The sequence below is a fragment of the Rhineura floridana genome, chromosome 3 (assembly GCF_030035675.1).
Source record: "Rhineura floridana isolate rRhiFlo1 chromosome 3, rRhiFlo1.hap2, whole genome shotgun sequence".
Classification (NCBI taxonomy): domain Eukaryota; kingdom Metazoa; phylum Chordata; class Lepidosauria; order Squamata; family Rhineuridae; genus Rhineura; species Rhineura floridana.
This window is the reverse complement of record NC_084482.1, coordinates 26,580,244-26,601,532: the sequence shown is the minus strand read 5'-3', so window position 1 is coordinate 26,601,532 and position 21,289 is coordinate 26,580,244. Positions and strand designations below refer to the sequence as shown.

At 45.7% G+C, this 21,289-nt stretch overlaps 1 protein-coding gene across 6 annotated transcripts in view; it reads left to right on the top strand.

Moving 5' to 3' along the window:
- Window positions 1-2,207: 2,207 nt before the first annotated feature.
- NFE2 (nuclear factor, erythroid 2) overlaps window positions 2,208-21,289 on the top strand; it is a 34,012-nt gene continuing 14,930 nt past the window's right edge. For 2 of the 6 annotated variants that reach the window (XM_061615104.1, XM_061615106.1), the window contains exon 1: window positions 2,208-2,466. The gene's annotated coding sequence lies outside the window, so the exon portion shown is untranslated. The other 4 variants (XM_061615105.1, XM_061615107.1, XM_061615110.1 and 1 more) reach the window with 4 other exon arrangements.

Genomic DNA, 21,289 nt, shown 5'->3' with positions numbered 1-21,289 from the left:
TCCAACACCACAGCTGAGACAGCCTCTGACAACTCAGTCAGAGAAGTTGCTGGGCAGCAGGGTGGATGATACACCAGCAGTAACCCTAGTTTACTGTCTCCGTGGCCCAACACCTGGTGCAGGCTCTCACAGCCAGCTCCAAGACAGAGTGGTTTCCTGGTGACAGATGGAAGTTCTGTAGACCACAGCAACTCCTCCCCCCCCCCCGTCTCTGCAGCCTGTGCTGGTGTTGCACCAAGTATCCAGGTGGGCAAAGCTGGGTCAGATCAACTCCTTCCAGCTCACCCACCCAGGTCTCGGTAATGCACACCAAATCGGCACCTTCATCCACAATCAATCATGGGTGATTTATTATTAAAATTGATGATTTATTATTAAAATAAAATTAAAATTTATTTTAAATTTATTACCTGCCGTTCATCATAAGGTCCCAGGACAGGTTACAGCAATTTAAAAGTACAATATTAAAATAAGTTTAGAACAAATACAACCAAAAGAATAGAGTGGATCCTAAGATATCTCTCAGGTGCCAAAGGCCAAGATAAAGAAGTGCATCTTCAACAATCAATGGAAACTACATAATGAAGGTGCCAGATGTGCCTCTTTGTGAAGGGAACTCCACAACTTAGGGACTGCCACAGACGTGCCCCCCCCCCGGCCCAGCCACCATCTTCCAATTTATGGGGATATGTCTCTGCTGTTAATGTGGGGAAGGGGCCATAGCTCAGAGGTAAAGCATCTGCTTTGCATTCGGAAGGTCCCTTGCTCAGTCCCAGGCATCTCCAGGTATGGCTGAGACAGAACCCTGCCCAAAATCCTGGAGAGCTGCTAGCAGTCAGAGTAGACAATACTGAGGTAGATGGACCAATGGTGTGACTCAGTTTGGTAGTTTCCGATATTTTTACCATGTAATCTACTGAACAGTCATGGTTTCCCTCAAAGAACCCTGGGTACTGTAGTCCCATGACAGGATTAAGATTCTTTCCCCCAGGAATATATAGCATTGCATCAAAACGACCATTCCCAGAAGCCTTTGAGGAATGGCCTAAGGACAGTTTTAAACTAGTTTTAAAAATGCCTTACATTTGTAGTATAGCTACAACCTCCAATTCTTTTTGTGTTTCTTTGATAGCAGCCTTCTGTGTGAACTCTCTTCCCCTGCCCCCGCCCCCCAGCATCTTGCTGTGTGTCCTTGTGGCGCTCTCTTGTTGTGTGCCTCTACAAGAGGGGTAGCTAACATGGAGCCCTTTAGATATTGTTGGACTACAACTCTACTCATCCCTGCCCAATAGCCCTGCTTTCAGGGCCTGATGGGAGTTGTATTCCAACAACATCCGGAGGGCACCACGTTAGCAACCCCTGCTATACAAGCATTGTCATGCAGTGCACATTGTGGTTGTATTAAGTATCCTTTGCCAGGGGGGTGGGGGGAAAATAAGCCAAGTATGCTCTGCAAATTTAAGGCAGCCAAAGACATTTTGCTGCCTGAGGCAAAAGATAAGATGGTGCTTCCTCCCCCCCCCCGCTCTAAAATCTATGCACAGAAGCCAACAAGACTGCAGTTAAATGTTACTTCAGCACAGGCAACAGAGAGGACCCTCCACCACACCCGAATGCAGCAGGCTAGTTCATGCAGGGGTCGCAGGGCAGGCTGTGTGACACACACAACTCAGTCTGCTCCAAGCCCCTTAGCATTTGCTGCCTGAGGCAGCCATCTCACTCTGCCTCATGACAGGGCCGGCCCTGTGTGCAATTCAGTGTTGTGTAGTGATGGACTGGACTGCCTTTAAGTCCCGACTTATAGCTACCCCATGAATAGGGTTTTCATGGTAAGCGGTATTCAGAGGTGATGAAGGGCAGTCTTATGGGCACTCTGCCTTTCTTCCCTCTTTTTGTTTTGTCCTGTCCTCTGGCTTCCCTATTTGTCTGTATTAGTATATGTGCAGCATATGGTTATAACCTCAGACTCGCTTATAAATGCTGTCTAGCTTTCTTCTCAGTGTGTGTGTGTTTTGCAGTGTTCTGTGTGCTCTCTTCCTCTGAGCTCTGTAAGTGTAGATAGGGGACTGCTCTGTGGCCTTTCTTGGAAAGGCAGGGTGCAACCCAAGGCTTGTGGGAGGGAAGAGAGCCCTTGGGCCATCTCCGCCACCGGCACTGTGGTTTCCCTGCCCCTTGCACAGGGGCGGCTCCTGTTTTGTAATATCAGCAGCCCCCAGCGAGGCAAGGCGGGACACGCGCTGTACAGCTCTGGCCACCTGGAGTCTATGGGGCACTGTTGCAGCGATGGAGGCATCCTGAAAGCCCCTTAGCAGAGACCAGCTCGGCAAGGGGAAACGGTATCCACGTCTTGGGAAAACTGGGGGTCCTTTCTCCTGCACATCCTGGAACTGGAGGGAAAGCTTTTTGCTTCCCCGTCTGCCCTCCACTGGTTGCACACCTGGTCAGGCAAGCTAGGAATTCCAGCAGGTAAGAGACCATGCCACAGCCTCAAAGGGTACCATTGTTTCCATTCCTCTCTGGGAAGGTGGGGGCTGTTTGTCTCTCTCTGTTTGCGTGGCCAAGTGAGAGTGGGATGAAGAAGTCTGAAGCAGGATCAAGAGGGGCAGGATTTCACACTGAGAGGCTCTTACTTGACGAGCCCCTCTTTTCCCAAATGAGTGTTTGAGATTCCAGGACCAGCCATTTCCCTGTCCCATGGGGTATAGGCATTGCCTTCAGATCTCCACCTTCCCTCCTGGCCCTGGGTAGCGAATCCTTCAGGACTGTGGTTCCTGACTGAATTCCTTAGGCTCTGTCTTCATTTCAAGTACTTTTCTACTGTGAGCAGGTAACTTGCTCAGAGGGGCTTAATCATGCGAGGTGGCTCCAGGGACTTGTTGTAGGGTGTGTGTGTGTGTTGATCACAGGAGCAAAAAAGCTCCTTTCGCCCAACTTTTGCAGATGCGTTAATGTAGGGTTTTGATCAGGAACCTTCACAGCTTGCTCCGTTGTCTTTGGATGGGAAAGTGTAATAATTTCCCGAATGCCCGGGGTGGAGGGGGGCAGAACATGTATGTCTGCCAATGAAGCACACCAATGTGTACAGTTGTGCAAACAGCAATCTCCTGTAGGTAATTTTAGACTCTGGACCTAGTGATATTACAGGGCTCATGATCTTAATTGGCAATGTGTAGTACTTCACATACTACTAAATATTTGCAAGCTAGCCTTGCTGCACTTGCCCCTCCACCCCACCCTCACCCATTCTGCCGAGTGGGGTCGTGAATGACTGCCCCAGAGCCCTGTCCTGCTGGCACCACTGCTACATGCATGGACATGTGTGAAGTGCAGAAGTTCACTTCCAAACAGGCCACCAACAAGCAGCCTTGTGCACAAAAACACAGCTTCGCAATGCAGAGGCGCACTAAATGAAGAGACTCGCCCGGCACTTCATCAAGTCTCTTGCATGCACATTTGTGTTGAGAGTACATGCAACAAGCCTATGGGAGTGTGACAGAAAGTGGCTGTCACAAACATTTATAACAGCAGGGGAAAAAACAAAATATTTGGGTATTTGCAAAAGCAGGCATTCCCTCACCACTGGAGTTGGAAGACTGGCATTTGCAGCACGCATGTTTATGAAGACAGGGTTTTTTTTCCATGCAAGAACACTATGAAGTATGATGCAAGAATACTATGAATTCCTGGAGAAAACATGAACTTTCAGTTCATCTGCAATGGATGGAAGTTATTTAGGGAGGTGTGCAGCTAGCCACCTGCCTCTGGCATGAGCCAACCGGGGCTTAATTCAAATCAAGGGTTGAGGCCCAGCTATCAGCTTTGATTATTGTGGCTCAGGGACCCGACTGGTGCTTTATTGTGGGTGTGTTCTGTAGGATGTCCTTGTGACACCAGTACAGTGCATTAGTGGCGGGTTTATTCTGCTTTATTCATTGTTCTGCAATGCTTCCCCATTATTGCTGTCTGGAGGGGCTATTGGGTAATAAAAGCGGGACAAACAACACCAGAACATTTGTGGTATGAAAAATTTTCCACAGATACTTACAGGATGTGTACAGATTGAAAACGAAGCAGCATGGACGCCACAAAACCTTTGCTGCCACAAATAGTATCCAAAGTGGGATTGCATCTGACTGCCCTAATAGTATCAGGAGCACAAATCATCATGAATGCACAATACAAAAAAGACATCTGGAGGGGCCTTCCATCTGGGAATGTGTGAAGTATGTGAGGCAGAGGGAGGCAGTGGCTGGAGCATTTGATTTGGATGTGAGGAACCAAGGCTCAAAACCTCGCTCAACTATGAAGCTCTGTGAGTGACCTTAATCAAGTTATTCTGAATAATATTGACTAGAGATAACCAAATGGTACGCATAGAACCACTTGGTAAGAGGGTAATCACTGGCCAGAGGGAGACTGTAGTATTTGTTTGCTTGTATGTTTGCAGAGAAAGTGTCTGTCTGTCTGTCTGTCTGTCTCTCTCTCAGATGATTGCTTGGTCTGTAGACACTCAGTGCCCTGTTGCCTCAGCTAAAGAGGTTATTTATTGTTTCAGAAACCTGCAAAACCTATTTATCCAGAGGCAGGAGCAGACCAAAAGAAACATTTTGTGCACCACTGCCACATTAAGTAAAACCTCTCTTAAACCACTGTCAACCGTCTTAAAAATTGTTGCTTTTCTCCAGCCAGTTTCATCCTAGCAAGTGGTAAGGAGGATCTTACTAGTATCCTACTTCCTCACATTTCTTATTTCCTGCAGATGTGTTGATGTTAGGCTAAAAGGCCACTCTGAGCTGCTTGGACGATGGGTGGGATAAAAATATAAGGATCAAAAAGGAGTACCTTTGAGCATGTTCAGAGTACCTTACCTTAGCTTCCCTCTCCATCCCTAATCTGTATTTTGGGATCATTTGTTATCATTTGCTTCCAGAGCAAAAGGTAGGACTTTCAGGATGGGTTTTTGTCTTTATGTTTTGCTCTAGCACCTCCTATTCTACATGTCTAGTGGGCAGGTGGTGGTGGTGGGGAATTGCACCGTATTTATTTCCCCTTTATAGCTTGTGTGGCACATTATTTATTTATTTATTTAAAACATTTCTAACCCGCTTTATCTTTCAAGAAACTCAAAGCGGTGAACAATTTCAATATAAAAACATAAATACAATATACATAATAAACTATAATCACTTACAAAAAATAAATATACTAAAACTACATAATAACATATACATGTTATCATAATCTATTAAAAATAGAACATTACCATTCCTCATTTAAGTTAAACACCATTTCTCCTTAAAAATTTTCCTATTCTTATTCCTATTCCTTATTTAAGTTGAACGCCACCCGGAATAGGAATGTCTTAACCTGGCGACGGAATGCCAAAAGCGAAGAAGTCAATCGCACCTCAACTGGTAATGAGTTCCAAAGTATAGGGGCGATGACAGAGAACGCTCTATCTCTAGTTCCCGAAAGATGGACTTGTGAAACTGAGGGAATCACAAGAAGGGACTCATCAGAAGATCTCAGGGGGCGGGAGGGTTCATAAAATGACATCCGATCGGACAAATAAACAGGGCCCAAACCGTATAGGGCTTTAAAGGTTAAGACCAGCACCTTGAATTGAGATCGGAAGCTAACTGGCAGCCAGTGGAGCTGTTGTAACAAGGGGGTTGTGTGGGTTCGAGGACCAGCCCCCGTCAGCATTCTCGCTGCTGCACGTTGAACCAATTTAAGCTTCCGAACTGTCTTCAAGGGCAGCCCCACATAGAGTGCGTTGCAGTAGTCCAACCGGGATGTAACTAAGGCATGTGTAACCTTCGTCAGATCAGACGTCTCTAGGAATGGGTGCAGTTGGCGAACCAGTCTTAATTGGGCAAAGGCGCTCCTGGACACGGCCGAAACCTGAGCATCCAGATTCAAAGCCGAGTCCAGAAGCACACCCAAACTGCGAACCTGAGTCTTCAGGGGGAGTGTAACCCCGTCCAACACAGGTAGATTCCCTATTTCCAGGTTTGTCCCACGATTGACGAAAAGCACTTCTGTCTTGTCTGGATTTAATTTCAACCTATTGACCTTCATCCAATCCATCACTGAGGCCAGGCACTGGTTCAGGGGTCGGACGGCATCTTTGGCGTCAGGAGGGAAGGAGAAATAAAGCTGGGTGTCATCTGCATATTGATGATATCGGACTCCAAACCTCCGAATGATCTCACCCAGCGGCTGCATATAGATATTAAATAACAAAGGAGACAGAACAGAACCCTGAGGAACCCCACAGGTTAAAGGCCAAGGGGCTGAGCGGGAGTCTCCGAGTATTACCTTCTGCATCCGGCCCTCCAAGAAGGAATGAAGCCAGCTCAACACAGTCCCCCCTAGCCCCATCCCGGAAAGCCGGTCCACATTAATCTACATTATCCAAACTGTCTAATCAGCCTGCTTGCTGGAGAGGTTACTGTGTAACAGGGATGTGAGTTCGTCTGTGGAGATCCCTCTGTTAGGAGGATGGAAGTTTAAACTTGATGGTTTGTGGGTTTGGTCTGGCGCTTTCTCCTGAGCAGGTTCCTTCTGATCTTTCAGTATTGGATAACTCCTCTCTGCCATGCTGTTTTCTCCTCTGTTATGAGCAGAGGATTGTGGCAAAACTACCACAAATTACTCCTCTCACCCTGTTCGTGATGCCTACAATTTATGAAGCTGTTGCCAAAGGTTCACATTCACACTGTAGGACCACTGTTACCTGGGTGTCATGTGAACATGCCAAAATATGTGTGTGTGTGTGTGTGTGTGTATACATTTTACCCATATACCCAATGCATGCACACATATATTTATGTACACATACGTATGGATGTGTTCTCACTCTGCTGCCCTCTCCTGGATAGATCCAGAAGGCTTTACTTTGTAGCTGCTTTCTAGACTTCAGTACGGTCTGAACTTCATACCCTGCCCTAGGGACAGAATTGGGATCTTTCCATCCTGTTGATGTATGGGTCCTATATGCAGCTGTGAGTACATGGGCACCAAGCATGTCACTCAGATGATCGTACACACCCTCGCCGATTTTAAAGGCACCATGTGAAGAAATGCCATACATGTGTGTCTAGGACAGGGGTGGAGAGCCCCAGGCCTGGGGGCCAAATGCATCCCTCTAGACCTCTCTGTCTGGTCCTCAGAACTCTTCTCAGACTATACCTCCTTTTCCTGGGCTGCACCCCTCACTGACCTTGCTTCACACCCGAAATGTTTTTGCCTGGCTGGGAGGTGTCTTTGAACTCTGATGATGCTTTCTGCGTGTCTGGAGGACAGAGAGGGGTGTGGCAAGTGTGTGTAGAAACTAGCCTACTGCACAAGGATAAAATTTACATTCACTGCTTTGCCCACTTTTCTCTCTCTCCCCCCTGGCATGATGTGGCCCCTGGAAGGTTGCTCAGAAGGGAATGTGGCCCTTGGGCTGAAAAAGGTTCCCCACTCCTGGTTCTAGGAAACACCAATACTCTACCAGTACTTTCATTATTATGGGAGCAATGTTTACTCAGTTCGGTTGTGGAAAGGATCACCTTGTGGGCCTGTCCTGTGCATCTGCATCCCGTAGTGCCCAACAGCCAGCCATCACCCTAGCCCTGCCTGCCACGTTTTGTGTAGTACTGCTCGTCATCACATGCAACTACATGACCTACAACCACTACTGTGGCAATGGGAGTTGCCAGGCCCATTGCAGTAGGAACAAGTGGGCAGGTGAGGAAGCGGATGCTTGATGCGACATTTGGAACATAGGAAACTGCCTTCTTCCATGTCAGAGTATTTGTCCATTTAGCCTGGTATTGTTCATGCTGATTTATGTTGGCTCTCCAGTGTCACAAGCTGAGAGAGAGAGACCTTTCCCGTCATCTACGAGCTGATCCTTTTAACTCCAGCATAGGGAACCAGTGATCCTCCAGATGTTGCTGTCTCTGCAGTTCATATTGGGCCTCAGCTCTCTCATGGGCAATGGTCAGGGATGATGGGAGTTGTAGTTCAACAACAACATCATAAAGGCCACAGGTCCCCCCCCCATTTTAACTGGAGATGCTGGGGATTGAACCTGGGACCTTCTGCATGCAAAGCATATGGTTTGCTACTGAGCTATGGCCCAATCCTAAAGCCCTGTATACCACCTGTTGAGAAGTAGGAAGGGAAGGTCTCTTGCGGATCCTGCAAGTGTATTACTGTGATAACCTTGCACTGTTTTGGGAATTGTTGGCCAGGCCAGAATTGAGCTTTGAGAGCTGCATAGGAATGTAATTGTCTTATTGGATCAGATGCCCTTTGGGGGTTGGGAGAGTTTATGAACACAATTTCAGGGGAAGGCCTTTTGTTTGGGACTTTTCCATGGCATGCAGTCAGCCCTACCCACACGGTTGCATTATTCACATGCGATCTTCTGCAGTATGAGATTGCTCCACACTGAAGTTACTCCCCCACTGCTGGGCATGTGTGTGTAGGCCATTTCACTCAGAAGTCTCTCTAGTCCAAGATTCAGTCTAGAGCAGCGGTTAGCTAGACTCATCTGCAAGTGCTCAAGCAGTATGTTAATATGATAACTTTCTGTGTTTGTCCCTGCCACATGATACTTGGGATACACTGCCTCTGAACATGGAGGTTCAATTTAGCTAGACTTGAGGAGCCTTTTTTTTTTTGCCTGAGGGCTGCATTTCCTTGTGGGTAACCTTCCAGGAGCTCCATGCCAGTGATTGGTGGGTCCAGAAGCAAAAATGGGCAGAGCAATTGATGTGACTCTTATCTACATTCCAGCCATGCAAAAGCCAGAGGTTTCTAAACACACATGCACACTCATACACACACAACCCTCTCTGTCCTCCGATCAGGCAAGGAAGAGGCATTATCACAGTTTCAAGGACACTTTCCAGCAAGGTGACAACACTTGGGATGTGAAGCAGAGTGGAGTGCAGCCTGGGGAGAAATCCAAGAACAGGACAGGGAAGCCTGGAGGGCCATTTGGCCCATACGCCAGAGGTTTCCCCCACCCCACATCTGGTTTAATCCAACCCTTTTCCAAAAGCCAACTCATCTGTGGAACACCACCACATCCTGTAATCACAAATTCCATCAGTCAACAAGAACATGAGAATCGCCTTGTTGAGTTTAGCCCTGTATTCTGTTTCCAACAGCATCCAGCTATTATGCAAATACCCATTTCCTGTTGTTTTGGGCCAGGAGGACCTGGTGTTCAGAGGTACACTGCATCATTCTGTACTTGAAGGTTCCAGTTTGTATTCATAACTGTGGGAGCCACTGACAGATTTTGTCTCATCCATCTCGTCATTTGTCTAACTTGCTGGATTTCTTGCTTTTGAGATGAGCGAAATGAGCTGGGGAATTAGCAGTTTACAAATCCTGCTAGAACCTTGCTCATATGAATACATTTCTCTCTCTCTCACACACACACACACACTCCATTGGCCTCAATAGATTTGAGGTGTCTAAGAGGCTCTGGGTGTGGGTTTTCTTCTTGTGCAACATCCCAGCAGAGGATAGGAAATTGCAGACCCAGTCTCTGTCGACATACGCACGGGAAAAGCAAAGGGTGAGAGGCGATAACAGACCACAGAGAGAGGATCCGGAGTGGGGTGGGCGGGGAGAGAGAAGAGCAGGGTACATTAACTTTCAGATCCTTGGGACTTCCCAGAATGATAGTACTTTGTGTTTGAGAGCATAAAAAATGTCCCCCGGGAAAAGGAACACTGTGGAAGCATTGCAGAACAACTGTTAAAGCAGACTGCTGTGTGGATAATCAATCCATCACTAGTGAACGATTATTGTGTCAATGACATGTTGCAGAATACACACACAAAACACCAGCCGGGGGTGGAGGCCTCAGCCTGTTTATTCATCAAGCCCACTATTTTCTACTCTCCTCTGATCGGCAATAGCTCTGCAACATCTCAAGCAGAGAAAGGTATTTACCATTGACCAGGAAGGGCTATAGCTCAGTGGTAAAGCATCTGCCTTGAGTGCAGAAGGTCTAAGGTTCATTCCCCAGCATCTTCAGACAGGGATGGGAGAGATCTCAGCCTGAAACCTTGGCGAGCCGCTGCCAGTCAGTGTACACAATACTGAGCTAGATAGACCATTTGTCTGGCTTGGTATAAGGAAGTTTTCTGTGTTCCTGTGTTCTGATTTCAGTGGGGTGTCTGGCTGTCCTTTGTGAGCTATTTCACATGCACACATCTTGAGTAGCTGTAGCACCAAGTGGCAATTTATTTAAAATCTGAGAGCCAATGTGGTATATTGGTTAGAGCATGAGACCAGGTTTCAAACCTTCACTTGGCCATGAAGTTCAGTGGGTGACCCTGGGCCAGTCACTGTTTTTCAGCTTAACCTACCTTACAGGGATGTTGTGAGGATAATGTGGAGGAGGAGATAACCACTTAGAGCTCCTTGGAAGAAAGGTGGACTATACATTTATTGTGTTATTTAAAATGTATTTATTTATTTAAAATAGTTCTACCCTGCCCTTCTACCATAAAACAGGGCACTCAGGGTGGCTCACAATAAAATCATATGCAATAAACACACACACAAAAATTAAAAATACATAAAATACAGTTAAGAAATCTAGGGGAGTGATATTGAAAGGGGACAAAAGAGGTAAAACTAAATGAATAAATGTAATAAATAAAGATATGCCTGCTGTCTGGTGGTTGCTGTTTCTCTGCTTGAGATGCCAGCGATTGAACCGAGGGTCTTCTGCATGTGAAGCATGTGCTCTAATCTAGACTACCACTGAGCTATAGCCTACAGCCAGTGGACACTGGTAGCCCCGATGTCAGTGGGGCACTGAATCCACTCTGGGTTTTAGTTTGAACTTTTAAGGAGCTGTCCAAGGTGCTTCACTTCAGACTAAAACCCAGAGCAGATTCACTGCCCTACTGTCGTCGAAGTCACCAGTCTCCACTGCCTACAGCCCGTCCCAAATAACTTTTCATGGAGCATCTCTCACATCTAAAACTCAATCCTGACAAGACTGAGATGCTGTTGGTTGGGGGGCCCTCTGCTCAGATGGTTGATGTCAGACCTGCCCTAGATGGGGTTACACTCCCCCTAAAGGAACAGGTCCGTAGTTTGGGGATCTTATTAGATCCGCTTCTGTCACTTGAGGCTCAGGTAGCCTCAGTGGCACGAAATGCGTTCTACCAGCTTCGGCTGGTAGCCCAACTACGACCCTATCTGGACAGGGAGAACCTAGCCTCAGTTATTCACGCTCTGGTAACCTCTAGATTGGATTACTGTAATGCTCTCTACGTAGGGTTACCTTTGAAAATGATTCGGAAACTTCAGCTAGTGCAGAATGCTGCGGCCAGAGTTCTTACTGGGACGAAGAAGTTCGACCACATAACACCTATTCTGGCCCAACTGCACTGGCTTCCAATATGTTTCCGGACCAGATTCAAAGTGTTGGTTCTTACCTATAAAGCCCTTAACGGCTCTGGACCGCAATATCTGATGGAACGCCTCTCTCGCTATGTTCCTACCCGTTCACTCCGCTCGACGTCTAAGGCCCTTCTCCGGGTCCCAACCCATACAGAGGCCCGGAGAACAGTAACAAGATCTAGGGCCTTTTCGGTGGTGGCCCCCGAATTATGGAATGCCCTCCCAGATGAGATACGCCTGGCGCCTTCCCTGTCATCTTTCCGGCGCCAGGTAAAAACCCACCTCTTCACCCAGGCATTTTAATGTATTTTATGCTTTTTAATCTTATTTATTTTATTTCTAGTTTTCTTTTACTTTGTTTATATAATGTTTTATATTGTCTGCGCAATACACACTTGCTGTATTTTAAATATTGTGGTTTTATCATGTTGTACACCGCCCTGGGAGCTGCTAGCTATAGGGCGGTTTAGAAATGCAACTAAATAAATAAATGCCTGGTTTAACTGTCATTCTCTCTTCCCAGAGGACCTTGTGTATTGTAAGTTGTTTGCAATCTCTAACAGAAAATTCTTGGAAAACTAGAACTCCCAAGATTATTTTGAGGGGGGAAATATTGTCCACGAGATAATGGTGATTAAAACGTGTCGTGTGGCAGGAAAATTAGGAAAGTCTTAGGAAATTTGTGATGTTTTGTAGACCAGCACCCACTTCGGTATCTGATGAAGTGGATTGGCTGTCCATGAAAGCTTATAATGCCACAATATACTGTATGTGGAAGGTTTTAGAGAGCCACAGGACTAGTTTTATCAAACAAATATAGTTCCTCTGGAATTTGTCACAATAGCACACAATAGTATAAAATTTATGGATATGCCCCCATACATGAGCCAATCTGAGCTCCTTGAGGAAGCTCGGGAGTATGCATGATATATACATTAACCAGCATTTGTGAGGGTTATTTAGCAGCCAGATTGGCATAGGCCTAAAATAATAATTTCAAATTCCTATGCCAGGGTGGGGAACCTGTGTGGCCCTCCAGATGTTGTTGTGGGACTCCCAAGTCCCATTGGCCCCAATCAACATGGTCACTGGTCAGGGATGGTGATGGGATTTGTAGTCCAGCAACAACATCTGGAGGGCACCACATCCAGGCTCCCCATCCCTCTCCTAGAAGACAATGACACTAGGTTTCTAGAAGCCCAGCTATTTGAGCTCTTGGGATCTGGCTGGCTCTGCCACATGCATGCGTCTGCCATTCAACTCCTTCCCTTATTCCATGCAACCCACTGAAAGCCAATGCTCTTTCATCTCATGCCCTTACAGCAGATGGGTTAGTTGAAGGATAGGATGGGGAACCCTTTTCATCCCAGGGGCCAGATTCTCCTCTGGGCAACCTTCTGGGGGCCACATGCCAGACTTGGTAGGTGGAGCCAGTGGAAAAACTGGGCAGACTAGCTTACATGACTTATACGGTAGGCTAGTTTCTACACACATCCTTGCACACACCCTCTCTCCTTCGTCAAGGAAAGAAAATGTCATTACCAGAGTTCAAGGATGTATGCCAGCAGGCAAAAACACTCAAGTAGTGTGCAATCCAGGGCCAGTATGGGGTGTGGCCTGGAGAGAGTCCCAAGGGCCAGACATTTGGCCTCTGAGTCTGAGGCTTCTCATCTTGGCTGTAGCACAAAGGCTTTCCTGGTCCTCTCCATGATGCTGGCCAGGTAGACAGTGTTCAGTGCCTTCCACAGTTCAGCCACCTCAGAAGCAGAAGTGAGCAAATATGTGGCTATCTAAGAGGTTTCTGCTGTCACTGTGTGGGCTTTTCTCAGAGGGGCAATTTGGAATCATTGGATGAGCAGGGACTCCTGACCAGTTTCCACTTTGTGTATTATCTTTCTCATGTAGGGAGTCGGTGGGAGCTCCTATTTACTGAGCTTCATCCTAATTTGTTTGCCGGGAGATTAGACAAGCCTGGCTATTTAAGGAGCATTCATTCTGATCTGTTTGCGGGAAAGTTAGATGATGTGTCAAAGCAAATTTTTGGGGAAAAACAAAAATGATTTTGTTTTTAATCAGAGTTCTTTCAGGGAAAGCCACTGAAAAAGGTTGCAGCATTTGGGGCTTTTTAGTTTAGAGAAAAGGCGGGTCAGAGGAGACATGATAGAAGTGTATAAAATTATGCATGGCATTGAGAAAGTGGATAGAGAAAAGTTCTTCTCCCTCTCTCATAATACTAGAACTCGTGGACATTCAAAGAAGCTGAATGTTGGAAGATTCAGGACAGACAAAAGGAAGTACTTCTTTACTCAGCGCATAGTTAAACTATGGAATTTGCTCCCACAAGATGCAGTAATGGCCACCAGCTTGGACGGCTTTAAAAGAAGATTAGACAAATTCATGGAGGACAGGGCTATCAATGGCTACTAGCCATGATGGCTGTGCTCTGCCACCCTAGTCAGAGGCAGCATGCTTCTGAAAACCAGTTGCCGGAAGCCTCAGGAGGGGAGAGTGTTCTTGCACTCGGGTCCTGCTTGTGGGCTTCCCCCAGGCACCTGGTTGGCCACTGTGAGAACAGGATGCTGGACTAGATGGGCCACTGGCCTGATCCAGCAGGCTCTTCTTATGTTCTTACGTTCTAACCACTTTTAGCCTGTGAACACACTGGTCACCAGATCAAAGTGTTCCCATTATCCACACATGGAGGGGGAATGGGTTGATCTGCCGATCAGTTGCAAAATCTCTTTGAAGTTGAATTTTTAAAGAATTCAAGCTGATTCCACCAGGTTTTAGAGTAAAAAGTGGTGGGGTCTGACAAGTGTCATGTGCCCCCATTTTCAGAAGAGAGAGGTGGAGACGCACTAGAACCGGCAGAACAGTGAGCGTGTTTCTACCCTAAGAATGTCTTTCATGTATATGTAAGACCAAATCTGTAAGACCAAATAAACAAACTGTTAATTGGAGGTGCTATTAAGCCATCACGGCTGCAATAATCCATTGGGCCCTGGGATGATATTCCAGGCACCATCATAGGATACACCAGATTCCCCCTCCAGCATCAGAGAGCAAGAGCTCAGAAGCCAGAGAGGGAGATCTGAAGTTAGTTCCCCCTTCTCCACTGCAGCCCTGGCCCTACCAACATCAGTAGGGCCATAAAGCAGGGCATGCTGAGAGTGATTTGGGTGTGTGTGTGTGTGTGTCAGGGGAAGGGCTGAGAAAAGGCTTGGATCTCAGCCATCTGACATGCTCCCAAACTGGGGAGATGACTTTCCAGGTACAGCAATGCCTCCCAAACAAAAGGGGCTGCAATGTGCATCTGGTTGTCGTTTTGCATCCCTGGGCATCTGATGGTAGAGAAAAAAGTGTAACAGTGCAACAAATCCAGCAGCATCCACCATGACTAAGTCCCACTGATATCAACAGAAGTTGTGTAAGTGAGCTGTGAGCTACTCTATAGTTACATTTACAGAAAAGATCAGAATCCCCGTGGCATGTTCCTCTCCTATTTTTTTCCCCATATGAGGGCAACCATGAACAAAAAAAATTGATGGAAGAAGCACTTCTCCCTGGCAGCAAGAGCCTGACAAGGCTTTGGATACGGCAGTTAAATTGCTTTCTACTAGATATGAACACGCTAGTCGCCAGAGCAAAGCATTTTCATTAGCCACACCTGGAGGGGGAACAGATTGATCTGCTGATCAATTGCAAAATCTCTTGGAAGCAGATTTTTTTTTTTAAGTGCACTCAAGCTGATCCCACCAGGTTCTACAGTGAAAAGGGACAGGGTTTGACTAGTGTTATATGCCCCCACTTTCAGAAGAGAGAGGTGGAAACTCATTGGAACTGGCAGAACAGTAAGTGCTTTCTACCCTTAGGATTGCAGCCTAAACCACTTTCACAATTGCTTTAAGGCTCTGTACACACTGTGTGTTAATGGGCATTCAGTGCAGGATGCAGGTGCACTCTTGGGGTGCTGTACACACGAAGTCATCCCCATGTCATCCCTGTCCCACACTCTTGATTGATCTAAAGCGCTTTTTGCTTGAACAGCTACAATCTGTTTTGTCCTGAGAATGCACTTCTCAAGCGCTTGTGGCCTCAGTGTATACACAGCGAGCACTTCCTCAGGTGACCTCCTGTTGGGCCAGACCTTCTGACATCACAGGGCTATGTCACTCCCTCACACTTCCATGCCCATTCACATGGGAGTTACTTTTTCTCTTCCTTTTCTGGTAAAGCTGGGGGTTGCTGCTTTTGCAATGGAGGACAATGGTATTTTGGTAAATGGGGCAGGAAGAGGCATTTCATGGGAAACACAAGAAATCCTCAATCTTCTTGATGTTTGAGGGGAGGAAAAGATTCAAGAACAGCTTAGAAGCAGTCGCTGCAATTGTGATACGTTCGAGTATATCACTCAAGAGACGGAAAAACAGGGAATAAACTGTGTATCAGTATATCAGTACACCAGTTTCCAGTCCCTTTGTTTCCATATCCTGACTTTCTAAAGACCCGCAAAAAATAATAAAAAAGTGGGTGGAACTGCACCTGTGCAGCTGCAGCAGGGCATTATGTCGTTTCCAACAGCAGTCAGGGAGCGTAGAAACACCAATTGTGGGGAGGGAAGTAGAGAAGACCAATGTGCTCTACTTGGTAAACTGGCCTGCCAGCGCATACAGTTGGCATGGATAGCAGCTGCCCCTTGAACAATCATTATGGCTGGAAGGGGTGTACAATTGCAAAGTGCTATGTACAGAAGTGCTCTAGGGAAAATGACCCACATATGTTTCAAAGGCCACATGTGTACACACCCTAAATCTCTAGTTTGGATATGCCCATGGAGAACTCATATTCTGCTCTGTGCACGGAGCTTCTTCAATGCTGCCTACAGCTGCTCAGTGATTACTTTTTCAGAAGTTATAACTTCTGCACAAGGTAGGAGATCAGCAGCCGTGTCCCCAGCTGTAGGAGTCTAGGCGAGGAACAGAATGCTATATATGTAGCTGAAGATGGTCAGGATTATGGGTCCTCCAGACCACCTGTCTACTGGGCATTCATCCTGATATGCTTGATTCATTCTGATTTGTTCATGGGGCAGTTATATGACAGTGAACATTCATCCTGATTTACTTGCCGTTCATCAAAATCTTCTTGTTAGTCATTCTTCATCCCACACTTTTCAGTGCATTTCTCTGTCACTTTCCAAACCTCAAAAAGTCCATTAAAAATAGATTTGTTGCACCAGGCAACGAGTGCTTTAATCCACTTTAACTGGGCAAACCTAAATTTCCTAAAAATAGCAGCTGTCTGGAGGCAACCCCCCCCCCCGAAGGTGGCCATGTGTCCTACTTTACTGAGGACAATCTTCTCTTTGAAATCATCCTGTGTTTGAAGGGCAGTCTTGTCCAAGTCCAGTTTAAAAACCAAAAACCCTAGGAGAGGAGAGCAGGAGGGGCCTTGAAGTTGCCCATCAATATTTAGTGCCTGGACAGCAGACCAAGCACATGCACAGTCACCTGATCAGAGCCTTCCCCACTATGGCGAGGTAGATTGTAGCCAGGTTTGTGGTTTTATAGATCAAAGGGGAATAAGAGAACCAGGACTGTGCATATTCCATGTGAGACCATACAAGTGCACACACACACAATGTCTGATGTTGCATAATCTGCTTTTGCTAATCAAGGGGAGTGGTACGTCTCCACCCGTAACCACAGGAAATCTTATTCAACAGCTCCTCAGGCTTCTGAAATTTCACCGCCCACCTATTTTTAAGCATACTTTTGCAATCATAAGACCGAATAATTTACAAACAAAGAACCCTGAGATTTTCTGAAATCCTGCAGCCAGTATTGCATTCCTTGGTTGCTGTTGTTTTGTCTTCTTCCGTGGAATACATATGCATGATGTGACCAAGAATATGGTTCATCTTGGGATCCCTGTGTTGTTTTATCCTGCTCTGCTTAAAGAATGATTCTTCTTCTGTGGATAAGGGCGACTGCCTCACCTGACCCCAGAAAGAACTGCATCCCCGTGTTATCAGCCTTTGATTATTATCCCTGAAGAAGCCAGAACTCTAAATGATGCTCTTCCATTCTGGACTGACACCCAGTCTAAGGTCTGCTGTTGCACTCCATACACAACAAGCCTGCTTCTCTACGTTGTCTTTGTGGGTTCATAAATCAACTAAAATGGACTGTTGGCACATGTGTGCAGTGTGCATGCAGGTACTCTTGCCCTCTGAGAAGCACTGTTACTCCAGCCGCTGCCATTGTAGGAGCAGGCCAGGTTGTGCTGTGGGAGTTAACCCTTTATGCAGAGGTTCTTAACCTGGGGTCCATGAATGGGCTTTGGGGGTCCATGAACTGGGCCCCAAAAATAATTAATTTCCAATGGAATAAAACACATTTTGTTTGTTTGTTTGTTTATGGGGGTCCATAGCTTTAATCAGATTCTTAAAGGATTCTGTGACTCAAAGAAAAAAGGTTAGGAACTCCATGACTCAAAAAAGGGAATCGCCATTTTATGGGGTGGTCTCTGTTCACAAGAGCATAGGAAAGCAGTCTATTTCTTGAGCACTCATTTTGATTTGCTTGCACAAGGCTTATACAGAGGTTATATTACATCTGGACTTTACTGAACAGATTTGTTTGCAGGGAGGTTATACAACAATGAGCATTCATCCTGATTTACTTGCAGTGTGTTTACATGTCTTCCCATTAATCATTTGTTCATTATACACTTTTAAACACATTTTCCCATCATTTTCCTAAGCACAAAAAAGGATGGTATTCAGTTCTAGTCCTACTCAGAGTAGATGCATTGAAATTAATGAACCTGAGTTAGTCATGACCATTAACTCCAAGGGATCTACTCTGAGTAGGACTAGAATTGAATACCACTCTCTATGCCCCTGAACATCAGATGCTATGGACCAATAATGGGAAAGGGCTTTCGTTCTCCTGCCCCGCTGGTGGGCTTCTCGGGTGCATCTGACTGGCCTCTGTATGTTTGTTTCTCCCATTATATTTTCCTCTAAGGAGCTCAGAGTTGTGTTGTATATGATGGGGTTTGGCTCTTTAACCTCACAACAACCCTGTAAGGCAGGTAGGCTGAGGTACAGGGACCAACCCAGGCAGGGAGTTGAACCCAGGTCTTGCCCACCGAAAGTCCAACACTCTAACCATTATACTACACAGGATGTTGGTCCTAGACAGACTTTTGGTCCAATCCAGCAGCATTTTTTTATGTTCTTATATACACACACACAAACTATTTTTTTTTTGCTGTTTTACTATTGCCTCTTGTCAAAGAGGCTGATAGGTTTCTGAAACAGTCCCAAAACCTGCAAAACCTGCTTAACCAGGTACACTAGGAGGAATCTGATTATCTAGACCCATTTCAAGTCCGGGCTCAGGCCTGATCACCTTGATGGATTATCTCTATCAGGGGAAGGATAGAGGGTGGGTGACCATGCTAGTCTTCCTGGATCTCTCAGCAGCATTTGATGTCATCAACCAGAGTATCCTCTTGGACCGGTCTCTGAGTTTGGAATTGGAGGCCCTGTTTTACAGGGGTTTCAATCCTACGTGCAGGACTGGTTCTCGAGAGTGGCATTGGGAAACTATGTCATGACTCCCTGGCAATTATACTGTGGGGTACCTTAGAGTACCACATTGTCCCCAATGGTGTTTACCATCTATATGAAGCCATTGGTGGTGGCCATGAGGAGATTTGGAAAATGGTGCCATCAATATGATGATGACCCCCCCCCCACACACGCTCTGTTTCTCTGTTATATCTGAGTCAGGTATGGGCATGCAATATGTTTTTAAGATGTTTTTATTGTTTTATCGCTTGTTGCTTTCAACCATAGGTTCCTTTGCGAGGAAGGGGAGTAGATAAATTTAGTAAATTTAATACATAAATAAATCCAGAGTCAGTACCCGGATGCAGTGATGGAATGGATGTAGGCCAATAAACTGAAACTGAATCCCAAGGAGCCTTGTGGGTGAGTGGTTCTCAAGTCTGGGAATTGGGGTGTCTGCCTACTCTGGATAGGGTTGCACTCCCTATAAAGGAACAGGTGTGTAGTCTGTGGGTGCTCCTGGAGTCATCTCGGTCACTGGAGCCCAGGTGACCACAGTGGCTAGGAGCCCCTTTTGCTAGCTTCTGCGGGTGCACCAGCTACAACTGTTTCAGACACAATAGTAGGATAAGTGGATGTATCATGATCCCTCTTACAAACTGCCTTTAGCGTGTGCGTGTATGTCTCCAGACATAGTTTCAACATTTCCTCTAGGGCTGTGTCCTGGATCTGTACATATCACAAACCAAATTGGGCCAATTTATATCCTGTCAAGATCTGACTGCAGCAGCTACAAATCTCTACAGAGCAGACTGGCTACTCCTGAATTGATTTGTAGAGATTTGGACAGATCAGTAGCTCAAAACAATCTCTAATGAACCCAGACAGGTTATCTCTGCAATTAAGCAATTACATCACCATATAAGGAGAACACCAGGGTAGGGAGAGAGGCAGGAAGGCTAGGATGCTATCACCCCACCAAACACTTTCCAATCACATTGCTTGGAAGGGGAGAAATCTTAAGCCTTTCCCAGTCAATCCCAGTCCCATCCTTATTTACATTTCTTTTAAAAAAGTTTGTTCTCTGTTTTCTCTTCTATTCTGTTCTATTCTCTGTTCTAAGAATTTAAAGCCTTGTGGGCATATTTAGCCACAGATTTCTGAATTCAATATTAACTAACTAACTAACTAACTAACTAATTCCAATTGCTAATCAATGAATGCTATTAATATTAAACAGTATTTTTCCCTGTTGGCAGTCCGCCCCTATATGGCAGGGTCTTTTTTCTTTTTAAATCTTTCTTGAAAAAAGCAAAATTTAAAGGTGGCTATCATGAAAACCCCTGGAGCTACCTGCCTGAAATTTGGGTTAATCCCCTCTCTTGCAGTCACCATGTTCCCAAATTTCATGTCCCTATGTGCATATTATCCCCATGGTGCTGCTAGCCCATACCTGCCTGATGTATAGTGTACTACGTGTATAGTATTGCAAGCCTAATATTTAAAAACTTTTAATTCTTTTCAAAACCTGGAAGTAAGGGAAACACAGGGGCATGAGAATTGGCAGGACTGAGCACTCATAGTATGTTTAAAAAACAATATTTTATTGGAAAAAGCAAACTTTAAAGGTGGCCAGCATGAAAATCCCTGGAGCTACCCACCTGAAATTATCAGGGTTAATTCCCTCTGTAGGGACTACCATGTTGCCATATTTCACATCCCTGTGAAAAAAACCAAAACCACTATGTCCATTTTAATTTTAAAACATTTTAACCTTTAAAGGTGGCTAGCATGTAAACCTCTGGAGCTACCCACCTCAAATTTATCAGGGTTAATTCTCTCTATAGGGGCTACCATGTTGCCAAATTTCACGTCCCTGTGTAAAAAACCAAAACCATTATATCCATTTTAACTTTAAAACATTTTATCCTTTAAAAGTGGCTAGCATGAAAATCCCTGGAGCTATCCACCTGCAGCTTGGTAGGTTTAGTCCCCTACAGAGCAGCTACCACGTCTCAAAATTTCATGTCCCTAGGTAAAAAAAAAAAGAAAGTTATTGCCATTTTGGGTTTGTAGTGTAAGTCAACGCGATTTCCAGACATTTGTAATATCTGGATTGTGATCCAGATTTGGATTTGGATCAGGTCTGAATCTGTCCAGACCAGATTGGGCCTGATCTGTATGTACAAATTAGAGCAACAAATCAGATTGGGAGGTCTGTGCACAGCCCTCATTTCCTCTCACCCTTTGGAAGGGGGGTTTGGGCTCCCCATCTTT